This window comes from Nicotiana attenuata, unplaced genomic scaffold, assembly GCF_001879085.1.
Source record: "Nicotiana attenuata strain UT unplaced genomic scaffold, NIATTr2, whole genome shotgun sequence".
NCBI lineage: Eukaryota > Viridiplantae > Streptophyta > Magnoliopsida > Solanales > Solanaceae > Nicotiana > Nicotiana attenuata.
Window position 1 is genome coordinate 29,471 of NW_017672961.1, and position 16,264 is coordinate 45,734.

Consider the following 16,264-nt stretch of genomic DNA (forward strand, 5'->3'; position numbering starts at 1 on the left):
CTTACGCGTGATGTTATCGCGTGGTCATCATATCCATATCTACCCTTTCCCACCCCTTTAAGGTACTAAAGCGCGAAATGGTCTCGTTTACTTATTGCATGCTATTACCCTCCCCAATCCTATCAGTCCCGGAGGTACTTGGGACTACTAATCCTAAAGGGAGGGGTCGTTGGGCTCATTTGTGGTTTCAAAAGGTAAAAATACTAAGGCGACAAACAAAACACATATAGCAAGTTTGGGGAAGCATATAAACAAATAAAAAGGCTCAGACAGACCTCCTTTAAACCCAAAGAAGCACCTAGTTTAGCATGTCTTGCACGTACTGTTTAAGGTCTAATTAAAACTTAAAAATTTGAGGAAGACTGATTTATTACATAGTTCAGATAAGAAGCCCGAATCAGGACTGTCTACTGGTTGTAGCTAGTAAAACCTAATTTAGTTTATAAGTTATCCTATGGCTTGCCTAAGTGATAGACGAAAACCTATGGGCATGATATCTAAAGATTTCAGAAGCAAGAATATGAACTGATTACATACTGATTTAAGAAAAGTTGCCAGTTAAAAGCGAGTTTTAGAAGTTCACAAGTTCTGCCAATGGTAATACATTATTACTGCTAGTTTTAGACTTATAAACGAGTGAGGTGATTCAGATTCGGTTAAAGCTCTTATAGGCATGCTTTCTATGCGTTTGTTGACTTTAGAACACATTTTATAGACATAGTAAAAATGCAGAAACCCTATAGGCATGACATCTAAATGCTGGATTTTATATGAACATGACATCTAATTGCATTTGGTTATTAAGACCTATAAACACGTTTGCCTAGTGAGAAGTGGATATGCAAGAATCAGAAAGGACCTATAGGCATATTCTCTACATGTATATGCATCCTATAGGCATGGTATCTATACATGAGAGTGCAGAAATCCTATAGACATGTTATCTACATATGAGAATGCTGAAATTAGAAAATCCTATAGGCATGTTATCTACATGAAAGAACGCAGGATTCTTATAGGCGTGGTATCTATGTGAAAGAATGCAGAAATTCCTATAGACATGGTATCTATGTGAAAGAATGCAGAAATTCCTATAGACATGGTATCTATGTGAAAGAATGCAAAAATTCCTGTAGACGTGGTATCTATATGAGAATGCTGAAATTAGAGATCCTATAGGCAGGTTATCTACGTATGGAAGTGCAGAAAATCAGAAACTCCTATAGGCAGGTTATCTACCCTTTACATACATGGTTACCCTTCCCTTTTTCACTAGCCAACCCCGAAAGTTTTATTACAAAGTTATTACACCCCAAAAAAGTAAAATAAAGAAATATACATCATAAATTAAAAATTACAACCAAGGAGACCTTATTCAGACTTCCTGTCTGAAGTATGAAGTAAACCAACCCGAAAGATCAGATTTCAAAGCCTTTCTCTCATTTGGGGTGTGTCAGAGTTCCCTAAAAGTCTCACATGGATTCCGGGCAGTGCTTACACCCCAAATACATTACCAGACTAGGACATAGTGCAGTGTGGAAGGGCCAACCCTCAAGTGTCCAAGTTCAGAGGGAACTCAAGGTCCCAAGGCAAGGCTCACAAGAGGGGGGCAAAAAATAGGAACTAAGAGAGAGTGCAAGTGTAGAAGTGGAATTCTGAAAGGGGAAAAGGAAGAGGGAAGCAATTCACATTAACACACATAGGGGATAGGGAATGGGGGAATTTGCAAGAGCAAAAGAAAAGCAGGCTGATGGGCACACCCAGCAATGGGATACGCTGGCACACCCTCCAGCTTGTTTATATAGAGGTTAAGCCCCCATTAGGTCAAACTTAATTCATGGACAACAATTCATGTTGCCATGCCTTAAGCCACAACTCTCAAACACATAGGGGCAATAGGGTAGGGGAGATAGGATTCGTAACAGAAACAGATAGAAAGATATGAGCATACTTAATTTAATCAGAAACAGTAAAGTAGACATGGATAAAAGCTGTAAATGAACACATTGTGGTGATGCTGAAACTTAAATTAGGACATACCAGTTTCAAAGAAACAAATAGAGAAAATGCAGTAGTCTTGTAAAAGCCACAGTGTAGACAAGAAAGAGAGTAAGAGTTCAGAAGAGATTGTGAATTGTGAAGTGGAGGATTGTTAAATCGTGTGTGCTGTGTGTTAAAGAGTCGTGTATTTATAGTGTAAGAATCATGAGGAAATAAGGTAAGAAAATAGTTGAAGAACTGATTGTCAATCAATTACACAAGACTACCTTTAATTAAGGGATTCAGATTCGAACGAGTAAAAACCAATTAAGGAAAAAAATTGAATAAACACTTTGTTCACAACATGCAATTAAGGGCACATACATAAAAAGGTTATTTAAGGACAAGGTTTTGAAGTACACGGTTTGTGCAAATAAGGTAAGAAGATCAATTAACCACCAGTAAATCAAATGGTCCGAGATCTTGTATGAATGAACCAAGTCAGAAAAAGTGAAGAAGGGTTTTACTTAGGTCGAGTAACAGAGAAAATCAGTAAACAATGGAAAAAAATAAATCAGGCTATATTCAAAAGGAAGCTTGAACTAATTGCAAATTCGAAAACCATTTAGAGGGAAATTCATCATATATAAAGAACATGTGAGCATGAAAGAAGACTGGCATGTTACTGTGAAATCTATAGAGAAATCCAGCGTAGAAGAGTTTTAGTAAAAGGGTCAAAATCACATGAAGACAAGGAAGCCCCAAACTCAATTCAGAGTCTTGAAATTGGTCTGAAAGAATTAGGGGTTTTGAAATAAAACCCTAGTTCAATCAAATCCCACAATCAAACTTGGCGGAATCCCAAATTCTAGGTTTCCACTATGGCTGTCCAACGGGACGGGACGGGACGATTTTAACGGGACGGGACGGGACGGGACGAGTTTTAGGCGGGACGGTGGCGGGACGGGACGAGACGGGACGAAGGTCGTCCCGTCCCGTCCCGCCAACCAAACGGGACGGGACGGGACGGGACGGGACGGGGCGGGACGGGACGGGACGGGTCGCGGGCCTTAGTGTATTTAAAAAAAAAAAACGTTCAGTTTTTTGAAAATTACGTATGTTTTAAAGTTTGCAACGGCTAGATTTTTGACTTATTTAAGTAAACTTAAATATTACTATGTTAGTATGTTAAAAAGAAAATTAGAAAACTAAGTAAAGAATTATAAAATATTAAAACAAAAGACTTGTAATGAAATAATCTAGTAAATATAAATTTATAATAGAGTTATAATTTATTTAATATAATTTCAAAGTATTAACAATTAACTATTAAGTAACACCGACAAATCATAAAAATAATTCATCTCTTAGAGCCATTTATTTTATTAATAGAACTTTCAAATCTCAAATACAAATACAATTCTTTTGAAGAGCACCTAATCTACGCAGCCACCTTCTAGGAAGGGTTCTGTTTGAACTAGGTCTCTTAGTAGCCAATTACAAATTATCATACTAATATTTGTAAGCTCCTATATAACTTCTTTGTAGCTTATCAATAATATCTCTTGGACATTCTACTGGAATTGGCAATGTTGATTGATGTTCCATGAGCTCCATGCCGTCATCGCTCCCAGTGGTAAGTATCTCATTGTATTCTTCTTCCTCCCTAGTGGTTAGTTTTTCAAAACCAAAATTTCTGAATTAATCCAATCTCTGAATAAGACGGAAATCTCTAGACTGTCCTCCGCTATTGAATGCCTATGATCTCCAATTTGAAATCTTGCCGCGCTAAAAGCACTCTCCGATGCTACTGATGATGCTTGAATAGCCAGGATATCTCGGGCCATAATTGAAAGTGTTGGAAAAGCCTTGCCACGCTCCCTCCACCATGACAAAAGTTGTTCCTTGCCTTCTTCGTCTTTAATATTTTCCAATCCTTGATTAAGATAAGAATCAAGTTCATCATCAATAGAGGAATCAAAACCTGTTATATCATCCATATCTTCCCATAAAACTTCTTCTCCAGACATGAACATCATAAAATGTGGGGGGTTGGGAAAATGAAGTTTCATCAACATGAGTCATTTCATCAATATTCGTTCGAACTCTAGGGGGTATAGGAGAAGGGTTAGGATTAGGATTACTACTACTTTCACCTTTACTACTTTTTTTATTACTTTTTTTAAACATACCAAATACATTTTTAGGTGCCATTTTTTAAATACGAAACTAAATTTAAAAAGCTAACACAAATATTACACACAAAAATGAAATACGAAAATATAACACGTAAAGTAAACACAAAAATTAAGCACTAAAATGATACGCAAAAATTATATATTAAAATTAGGAGATGGAACGAGTGCACCGTGATTAAGTATTGAAACTTGAAGAAATTGCCCGAAATATTGCTCCAAATACTTGACGAATTAATTTGAAGCTTGAAAGTTGCTCCAAAAAATTTGCCCAAATACTTGAAAGTTGAAAGATATCACTTGATAGTAACAATATTGAGAGAATAATATAGAATATTAGAATGTAAGAGATTTGAGAGAGAAGATTGATTTTTTGTGGGAAAAAATGAAGAAGAATGGAGGGTATTTATAGTAGAAAATAGGGCCAAAGTGACAAATATTAAAGTTAGGGGTTATATTAAAAGTTTGGGGGGGAGAGGAGGGGGGTTGGGGGTGTTTTGGGGGGTGTGGGGGGCTTTTGGACCGTTGGCAACGGCCATTTTATCAATTTAAGCCGTTGGCCAACGGCTACTTTTTAAATAAAAAAAAAAAACAGGCGGGACGGGACGAAACGGGACGAAACGGGACGGGACAAACGGGACGAAACGGGCGTCCCGTCCCGTCCCGTGTCCCGCGTAACATTGGCCCATCCCGTTGAATTTTTAGCGGGACGGGACGGGACGGGACGGGACCGAGACGGGTCGCGGGACGGGACGGGCCGGCCCGTCCCATTGGACAGCCATAGTTTCCACCTTGAATTAAGTACAGAGATGAGAGAAGGCAAGTAGTTGAAACAGGCTCAGAGGTTTCAGAACTGAAACCTCTTGCATGTTCCTTTCAGCAGCAGAAACTCATAAGAGAACATGATAACAAAGTAACATGCAAACATAGTAGAAGCATTCAAGGAAAAATAAAGGAAAATACTGATAGGAACAGTAGAAGAAGCATGCTTAAAGAGGTTTTCTGGAAGAACTTTAAACAGGGCTCAGTAGAAGGAAAATAGTAAAACACTTAAGAACACAATAGAAAAATATAGTAGGGGAGACATAACAGAACATGGTAGAAAAGCATACACGAACATAGTATAGAAAATATAGTAGAAGAGCATACGAGAACATGGTAGAAGAAGCACAAGAGCACAGTAAAAGCATACGAGATCATAATATAGGAAAGCACAGTAAGAGAAGCATATAAAAACATGATAAAAGAGCACAGTAGAGACAAATACACACGAATGACAAAGAAAAATCATAAAACACTTAAACACTTTTCAGAAAACCCTAAATCGGAAAAGAAAGGTTTTGAAAGTCATTTTGAAAGAAAAGTTTAGGGAAATCGTTTAAAAACTCAAGGAAAGCATAGATACACCACAGATGTAAAGAAATCGGAGAAAACCTCGAAAGGTTAGAGTTTCAGAAGAACCCTAGAAATGAGAAAGGCTTGGAGAGGTCACTGATCTGCGTCGGAGAGGTCAGAACCAGGCTCAAACAACCATGCTACGCCGGAGCAAGGCCAGAGATGACCCTGAGACCTCGAATCGACGGTGGTCTAGGTTCAACCCTTCATAGTCAGGCCTTGAATCTTCAGAGATCATGCACGTAGGAGCACTAGGAGGTAGGTGTAAGACTCCTATAGCTTTGATGGCCATAGATTCCGGTGGATTTCAGGGCGGAGGTGGCTAGGGTTACAGAAGGTTCGAGAGTGTTTGAGAGAGGAGAGGGTTCAGAGGCGGCGGATAATTGAAAATGATTTAGGGTTGGGGGTTTGGTAAATTAAAAAGAAAAGAATACATGTGAGCCGTTGATCTGTTAGATCAACGGCTGGGATTAAAAGAAGAGGTCCGGGCGGGTAATTTAAGAATTGGGCCGGGTAATTTGGGATTGGGGTTGGGTTTAATTGGGGGTTGTTTCAGGCTAAAATTGAAATGGTTAGGGCTAGTATTTAAATAGCCATTTTTCCCTTTTTATTTTATAAAAATAGCAAAATCATTTCTGGAAACAAATTAAAGGTACTAAATTAATTAACGGAAAAGGGCCAAAACTATCCCTATCGTTTGCTAAATGGTTTATAAATACCCTCCGTCCATCTATCCGTTCAAAAAAATACACTCCGTCCATCTATCCGTCCAAAAAAACACACGAAGTTAATTCTATTAACAAAAATACCCCCGCGACTAACGACAGAACTGATGGAGTGTGTTTTTTTGAACGGATAGATGGACGGGGGTATTTATAAACCATTTAGCAAACAATAGGGATGGGTCTTTCATTTAATGATGTAGCGATTTTTAATTGGGCCACATGGCATTATTGACCAAGAATCAAATATGGGTCTTATTTTTACCCCTTTACCTGGTCTGAACCTATTTATTTGACCCGCCTAATTATTTTTTTTCTTTTTCTTTGCTTTTTTTTCCCCTCTCTTTTTCCTTATCACCCAGCACACCCACTCTCATCTCACAAAGAATTTTTAGCGTTTCTTTGTTGAAATAAATCTTTCTTCGTGTTTGAAAATATGGCTTTGGCTTTCACTTCATCTGCAATTCATGGCTCTTTGTCCCCCTCTTCTTCTTCTTATGAACATCCCAAAGGTAACCCTTTACTTTTTTTTTTTTTTTTACCTTTTATAGATTCAATCTTTATCCTAGAATGTGATAATTTCAAGCTTTTTAGCACCTTGGTTTCAATTTTCTTGTGTGCTTGTATCAGTTATATGTAGTTGTTTTTTCTTTGTTATTTCGTGGCTCGTTTGTCTTCTTATGAACAATCCAAAGATTTCCATTACTTGTCCCTTTCAAAGTTTCAATATTTCTCCTAGATTTGATTGATATATTTGGACAATTTTATCATTTGGGCTCAATTTTTTTGTTTCAGATTTTTGGTTTGTTTTGATCCTTGTCTTCTTACTTAACAACCCAAATGTATCTGTTGATTTTCCATTTAAGAGTTTCTACTTATCCTGAGTTTGATTGGAGAAATTTCAAAATCTGGTTTGAATTTCGGGTTATTTGATTTTGGGTTTTATCTATTCTTTAATTAATTTGTTATTGTGTGTATGCAGTGTCCCAATTGGAGAAGAAGAAAGGGGGAGATCAGATGAGTGGGAATGGGTGTGATAGATACTACCCGTTTTTGTAAATGGGTCGGATAAGGTAAATGACCACATGGCCCAAGCAGTGTCAAAGATTGCCACGTGGCCCAATTAAAAATTGCCACGTCATTAAATGAAAGACCCATCCCTATCCTTTGCTAAATGGTTTATAAATACCCTCCGTCCATCTATCCGTTCAAAAAAATACACTCCATCAGTTCTGCCGTTAGTCGCGGGAGTATTTTTGTTAATAGGACGGATAAATGGACGGAGTGTATTTTTTTGAACGGATAGATGGACGGAGGGTATTTATAAACCATTTAGCAAACGATAGGGATAGTTTTGCCCTTTTCCGTAGATAATATAGATATCCATATTACCCGCCAGTTAAATTATTTTCTATCCGTATTAAATATATATGGATTGTATTACCTGTTTTGACCCGTCTATATATTCGCCCCGCCCCACCCGTTTGCTNAATACTAAATAAATTTGTAAAAAATGTGCAAAAAATTACCTTAGCTATATTTTGGTATAAATATGAGAATACAATAAGTGAATCAAAAAAGGATAATTTGGGGAATAATTATTGGTTTTTTACTGGTAAAATAGGGCAATAAAATTGGCTTTAAAAATCTTTATAAATTAAAGAAAAAATAGGGAAATTCTTGGACATACTTATATATGCATACCTATGCTATTTGAAAGGTATTTTGTATATAAAAATATACAGGGAAAAATTGGGTATCAACAATGGGTAATGGATCCGGGATGTTCTGATCATTCACCTTTGAGTGTTACACTTGAAGGGAAGGAAGAGATAGCCCCCAAGCCTTTCAAGTTCTTGAATCATCTAGCTGAACATAAAGATTTTCTAAAGATAGTCAAAGGAGCATGGAAAGGGAATAATGAAGATAATGTAATGAAAGATGTATGGAATAGATTGAAAAAGGTGAAACAAGCTATGAAAGAATTAAATACTAAAGAGTACAATGCTATAGGAGATAAGATTGCAGACTGTAGGAAGCAACTATGTAAAATGCAGGAACAAATGAGGAATCCTGGACAGCCTGAGAACATGGTTATAGCAGAAAAGGAATTGAAGATGCAACTGGAGAAATAGCTGAGGCTGGAGGAAAGTATCATGAAGTAAAAATCGAGAGTGATATGACTAAAGCTAGGTGATGATAACACTGCCTACTTCTATGCAAGCATGAAGAGTAGATATTCCCAGAACAAGATTAAGAGCTTAACAAGAAGCAATGGGGAAGTAATACAGACAAATCAGGAGATTGAAGAGGAAGTAATTGGGTTCTATAAACAACTATTGGGATCAGCAGCTGAACGACTTCCTATCATCAATCCAGTGATCATGAGAGAAGGTCTACTGGTAAACAGACAACAGCAGCTGCAGTTGACAACAGCAGTATCTAAGGAAGAAATACACAGGGCTCTAATGGGGATCAGTTATAGCAAAACACCTGGATGCGATGGATTCAATGCACTCTTCTTCAAGAAACCATGGCATGTGGTTGGGGACAAGATAACTGAAGCAGTACTGGAGTTTTTCTCAAAAGACAATTTGCACCAGCCTATCAATTGTACAACAGTGACCCTAGTTCCTAAGGTACCAAATCCATCTAGAGTTATTGATTTCACACCAATTTCTTGCTGCACTCTCATCTATAAAATCATCTCGAAGGTGTTAACTAATAGATTACAAGATATAATGGATGACATAGTAGATAAAAGCCAATCTGCATTGGTCCCGGGGAGATTGATCAATGATAACATAATAATGAGCCATGAGCTTGTTAAAGGATATGGTAGAAAAGATATATCACCTAGATGCATGCTGAAAGTGGATATGAAGAAAGCCTACGACTCTATTGAATGGAATTACATGGAGCAAGTGCTGAGGAACCTGCAAATGCCAGGGAAGTTTGTAAATTGGATTATGAAATGTGTAAGGACTGTCTCATATTCCATCATTATAAATGGGCAGCATTCAGTACCTTTCAAAGCTAAAAAGGGGTTGAGACAAGGTGATCCATTGTCCCCATACTTATTTGTATTGGGTATGGAGTATTTTACTAGGCTGCTTAAGACATTAAAGAGGAACCCAAACTTTAACTTTCACCCTAAGTGTGCCAAGATGAGCATAATTCAACTGAGCTTTGCTGATGATTTGCTACTATTTTGTCGAGGTGATACTATATCAGTAAAGCTATTGTATCAATGTTTCCAAGAGTTATCACAAGCATCAAGATTAGTGGCTAACAATGACAAAAGTTTAATTTATTTTGGAGGAGTCAGAGATGATATCCAGCAGGAAATTCTGCAAATGTTGGGTTTCTCTAAGGGGAGTCTTCCAGTGAGATATCTGGGGGTACCTTTGAGTACTAAAAGGATGTCAGTACTGCAATGTCAACCACTTCTTGAGAAAATGTTAGGAAGAATTCAGTCTTGGACTACTAAGTTCCTATTTATGCAGGAAGAGTCCAACTTATTAGAAGTGTGTTACTCTCCATCCAAGTGTATTGGTCTCAGATATTCTTATTACAAGGAAAGCACCCATAGCCTGGGACAGACTATGCTGGCCAAAAGCAGCAGGTGGATTGAATTTGATGGACGTAGGCTTATGGAATAAAGCTGCCATATGCAAGCTATTGTGGAATTTATGCAAGAAGAAGGACAAAATGTGGGTGCAATGGGTTCATGTGTACTATAACAAATATAATCCATGGTGGGGAGATGAGCCAAGGCAAGCATCTTGGGTGGTTCAGAAGATTTTTAAAGCCAAGAAATACTTTGAAGAAGCTGGGTATACAGAGGAAGATGTGCTTAGACTGGAAACATTCCAGATAAAAACTATGTATCTGAAGCAAAGAGGACAATTTAGCAAAGTTTCATGGAGAAGACTCATTTGTAACAATAGTGGACTACCTAAGTGGACATTCATCATGTTTCTGGCTGCTCATAGGAGACTTCAAACAAGAGAAAGGTTGAGAAGATGGGGTTGTGTAGAAGATGATACTTGCCCACTATGCAACATAGAAGTAGAGACTACTGATCATCTCTTCTTTACGTGTTCATTCTCTACACAAATATGGACTGCTATGCTGGAATGGCTGAGGATCTATAGACAGGTGATGACATGGAAGCATGAGCTGAAATGGGCTGAACAACACTGCCATGGAAGAAGTGCAAATGCTGAAATATACAGAATGATGCTAGCTGGGAGCATATACTATATATGGCAAGAGAGGAATGCAAGAATTTTTCAGGCAACACAAAGAAATGCTGAAACTATTACTAGATTACTAGCACAAGATCTGCATTGTAGAGGGAATGTGAAGCAACGATTGAAGGGAATATTACTAGAATTGAATTACTATCCTATTGTTCATTGAAATGTATAGAAAGTTGTTTTAGGAGGAATAATGATACAGAAGAAATAGCTTAGTCTGGGGCTTATGTCCAGAACAAGCTATAGTAAGAAACCGTGTGTAAAATATTACTTGGTAATAAAATTGTTTAGTTACAAAAAAAAGGGTTGTTGTTGAATTATACGATCATCGGCGACTAACATATTCTAATGTTCGTTCAAGATCACTAGTTACTATTCCCTCCGGTCCACTTTGATTAATTTTTTGAATATTTTTACACATATTAAAGAATTTAACTTTTAGCATTAATTAAAAATAAAATTAATCATATTAACCTTAATTTATTCATTAAAAATATAACACATACTCCTAAGTTCTTTACTGCAAGGGCAACTTTGAAAAAAATAAGTTAATTAATTCCTTCTTGATATATGAAAAAATCAAATATTGTGGACCAAAAAAAAAAATTAAAAAATTAATTAAAATGGACAAGAGGAAGTAATATATGTGGTCAATTAATATAATGTCGTTAAACGTACTTAATTTTTTTGCCGCGTAGAGACTCCAAGGTATATCTGCCGCGTCCGCAGACCGAAGAGTCCCTTTCTGCTCTTGCTTTACTATTAGCCTTCTGTATTTTTCCTTCTTTGTTAGATATTCTGGAGTTAGATGCTATTAGACATTCAAAAGCTTGTGATCATGAGATTCCGGATTTTGGGAAAAAAATATTGATAGTTTCGAGTGTTGATATTCTGTATGTCGGGCGGCATTTCAGACATTATTTTACTTCACTATTTCGGTTTTTTAGTTTTTCTTCCGCAAATATTGTTTACTTTCCGCATTGTTAGGCTTACCTAGTCGTAGAGACTAGGTGCCGTCACGATGGTTCACGAAGGGCGAACCGGGATCGTGACAAGTTGGTATCAGAGCTCAAGGTTCATAAGAGTCATGAATCACAAGACGGTTTATTAGAGTCTCGTGAATCGATACGGAGACGTGTACTTATCTACGAGAGGCTATGTAACTGTTAAGAAAGTTTCACTTCGTTTGATTTCCTTGTCGTGCGAGATTTTGATATCACAATTCTAAACTTCTGTCTTCTATTCTCTCACAGATGGTGAGGACACTTGCTACTCGAGATGATCAGGAATCCGCGCCCCTACTGGAGCCGTCAGAGGCCGGGGCCGGGGTAGAGGCCGAGGACGGGCTCGTGGTGCAGCCAGAGCACCCACGCGAGCTGCCACCGAGGTGCCACCCGCAGTATCAGCCGGAGTCCAGACACCTGATACGTCTGCTACTACTCCAGCACTCCAGGAGACTCTGGCGCAGTTTATGACTATGTACACCACTCTAGCTCAGGCAGGGTTGCTTCCCCTTGCTGCAGCTACGTCCCAGGCCGGGGGAGGAGCACAGACTCCCGCCGCCCGCACTCCTAAGCAGCGAGTGCATGTTGATCAGGTCCCAGAGGTTATTCCTGTACAGCCGGTAGCCCCAGCCCAGCCCGTGTCCTATTTTTTCTTAGCAATATTGCAAGTTTATTCTTCATATTGTTGGTGCGTGACATCATGAAACGTCGGCAAATAATATAATCTATCCAAACATTGTATTAATCAAACAATACAATACGATACAGTACAATACAATACGATATATTATAAAACGATATCTAACAACGCTGTTTGAATATAACAAGCTATTAGTGTGAATATATGATTACCAAACAAGCTATTAGTGTGAATATATGAATACCTAATGTATGTTTGAACATATTATTGGATGGAGTCGATTTTAAGGTTTCATAGTGTATGAACTATCACTACTAGAAAATTGCGAAAACCTTCAAGGAATGCCTATCGAAATCGGTCGGAAAACTTAAAGAAAACGACCGATTTTTGACTGACTTTAATCCGTCGAAATAAGGCTGGTCGGTAATAAATAATGACCGAAGTCGGTCGCAATTTTCGACCAATTTTGGTCAGTCAATTAAATTTCACAAACGACCAAAAAAGAAAAAAATCTACTGAAAAAATCGACCGAATTCAGTCGGTACTTTTAATTATGTAATTAAAAAATATACCGTCTAGGAATCAAACCAGGGTCGGTACAGTGGCAGGATACTATTCTACCACTAGATCATTGGTACATTTTGGTTTAAGACTTTCTTTTATTTTGTTAGTAATCTTTAATTGCATTTTCACGCGAAAATAACCAATCAATTTCGGTCGGTTTTATTAAAAATATAAAATTACCGACCCATTTCGGCCAATTTTTTGAATATTAATTTTAAATTATTTTACATGAAAAACAGACCAAAGTTGAAATATAAATTTCGGGGGACGCCAAAATAGTTTTTCGCTTTCTTGCGCCAAAATAACCGACCTGAGTTGACTGGTTTCGTAAAAAAATTAAAAAATAAAATATTTTTGAAAACCGACCGACTAAGGTTGGTTTTTCAGCCCATTTTTTGACAGCGATCGATCGAATTTTTAGTACTGTATATGAACTCAAATTTGAAAAGAGAAACTAAATGATGGAAATTTGGATAGTATTTGTGCCTTATAGCTAGCGTTTGGCCATAGATCTCAAATTTGTTTTGAAAAATCTGATTTGAGTGAAATTTGGTTTGAAGATGAAAATGTGTTTGGACATACGTTTTCAAAACATATTTTCCAACTTTATTTTGGGAAAACATGTATATAATTCCCAAGTTTTGGGATTTTGGCCCAAAATCAACTCAATAGCTGATTTTGGGATTTGAAATTTGGGATTTGGGATTTGGCCAAAATATGGGCAAAATTTATGGCCAAACATGAGTTTTGAAAATAAATTCCAAATTTATTTTGGCAAAACTCATGGCCAAACAAGGCCTCGCAACTAAGAGATAGTGAAATTGACACATTCTTTGTATTTTCCTATGTTTTCTTAGCAATGCATGTGTCCCGATCCTATTTTATAATCAAATTTTAGACATAATCAACTTTTATATAGTTCTCTTGGATTCTCAACATACATGTCCGTTACTTTTAGCTGATCTATTTTACGATCCGTCACCATGATCGTAGCACTGATCACCGTGATCACTAGGGCCGGCTCTAATGTACATCCAAGTAAGGCTTTTGCCTTAGGCACGCCCTATTCTTTAAAAAAATGATAGATTTATAGGTATTAAAAAAAAATATTTAGCACTTTTCGTATAAAAAAAGAAAAAAATTCTATAGCAGTTGCCTCAAAGAAAAGAAGTTTTCAATATTATAATTGATAAAATCTTACCTAAGAATTAAGATTAACAATGTCTCAAGATAAATTAAATTTGTTGGCTATATTATCAATTGAAAAGAAATTATTAGAGGAAATCGATTATAAAAAAATTATTAAAATTTTAAAAAAAAAATTAGGCCTCATATTAAACTTTGGCTTTAGGCCACACATATGTTTGAGCCGCGCCTAGTGATCATGACCCTCCACCGCGATCATGACATAACGCACCGCGATCGCGGGCAATCTGTTTCGGCCAATTGGTCATTTTAGCTCACCTTTGGGACATTTTAGGCATTGTATAATTACTGCTGAACCTTATAGTATAAATAGTAGACACCTAATAATCTCATAATATTTAGTTGTTTATTGATGAAGATATGAGAGTACAATGTAAGGATGGATGAATCCTTTGTTTGCCAATGAATTCCTTAAGTTGATTCAATAAGAATCTATACTAATGTGAGTTTCCTATAGACTAGGGTCTCTCGATTTCAATAGAATTTAGTATTTTCTCCTTATAGCTATTATTATACAAAAATGAATTTTACGATCATCGGTGACTAACATATTCTAATGTTAGCTCGAGATCACTAGTTACAATTTCCTCCGATGCACTTTAATTAATTTTTTTGATGTTTTTACATATATTAAAAATTTCACTTTTTAGCATTAATTAAAAATAAAATTAATCATATTAGCCTTAATTTATTCATTGAAAATATATAAAATACTCCTAAGCTCTTAACTGCAAGGGTAGTTTTGAAAAAAATAAGTTAATTAATTCCTTCCTAATATATGAAAAAATCAAATATTGTGGACCCAAAAAAAATTTAAAAATTAATTAAAATGGACAGGAGGGAATAACATATGTGATCAATTAATATAATGTTGTTAAACGTACTTAATTATCATAGGTTTGTAATAATGGTCATCCAATCAAGCAGCTAACTTCAACCCGGCTCTATTTAGGTAAATCAATTGAATCGATTAATAAACTGTTTGACCAAGCCTTTCTAAGGTCAAAAACATATACATACGTATTTTTTTTCAAACTTAAGGTATTTTGCCAAACTTTTAAAAAATAGTATTTTAGATGTAATTTTTGAGAAGGTCTTAGGACAACTAGCGGTTTTTGTTATGTTTCACAATTTTTTTAATTTTTATTGTTGGTGTTGTCTTTCATATTTTGGCCTTTCCATTTATTTGTTGTATTTTACGATGCTGATACTATTTTTCTGGTTTCTGTTGTGGTTACAGATCTATTGTCTCTTAGTCGAGGGTCTCCCGGAAACAGCTTCTCTATTCCTTCGGGGTAGGGGTAAGGTCTATGTACATTCTACCCTTCCCAGACTTCACTAATGAGATTCTAGTGGGTTGTTGTTGTTGTAATTTTTGAGAAGCACTCAAACTATTTTCTTTTTTTTTTGAGAAAAATATATTTAAAAATACTTTTTAAAAGCTTGATCAATCACCCCAAAAATAATTTTTAAATCTATCTATATTATTATAAAAGCACGAATACTGGAACACAAAATGTTGAACGACAAAAATATCCTCAAAATATTGACCGACTTTTATACCCTTCACAATTGAATTATTTCTTCAAAAAAAAAATTGAAATATGGGATAAAATAGTAATATCTAGTGCCTAAAATATAGGAGTTTGAAACCAACTAATACTAGAAAATTTTAAAAACATAAAATAACGTGATTTAAGTTATAGTGCCTAAAATATAGGAGTTTATTACCAAACTAATAATAGAACTTCTTAAGTGTCATTTGAAAAAAAAAAAAAGAATTTCTTAAGCCATAATATAACGTAATATTCCAATGTCATCCTAACAATATCTAAGCGAAACAAAAAATTAGAGTAAGTTTAAAAGTGGAGAATACATAATTAGCAGCCTAGCTATTTTTTTCGGTTTCAAATCAAGAGGTACTCTTTATATAATTCCATTTTCTATTGTTTATACCAAAACAATCTATACATTTATGTAGGATTAAACAAAAATATGAGTAAATTATTATGATTAGGCCATTAGTTCCTTTTTGCCCCAAAGACGTATGACTTCAAAATCAGGAGGTAGTCTTAAATTATAATTTTATTTTCTATTGTTTATATCAAAATAGTCTATAAATTTATGTAGGATTAAACAAAAACATGAGTAAATTATTATGATCAGGCCATTAGTTCCTTTTGCCCCCCAAAGACGTATCATTCTAATTCAAATATTTTATATATTCTTCATTTTTTGTTTTAAACGAATATGAAATTTATACATATTTAGTAACAAGTAGTTTTAGAATATATTT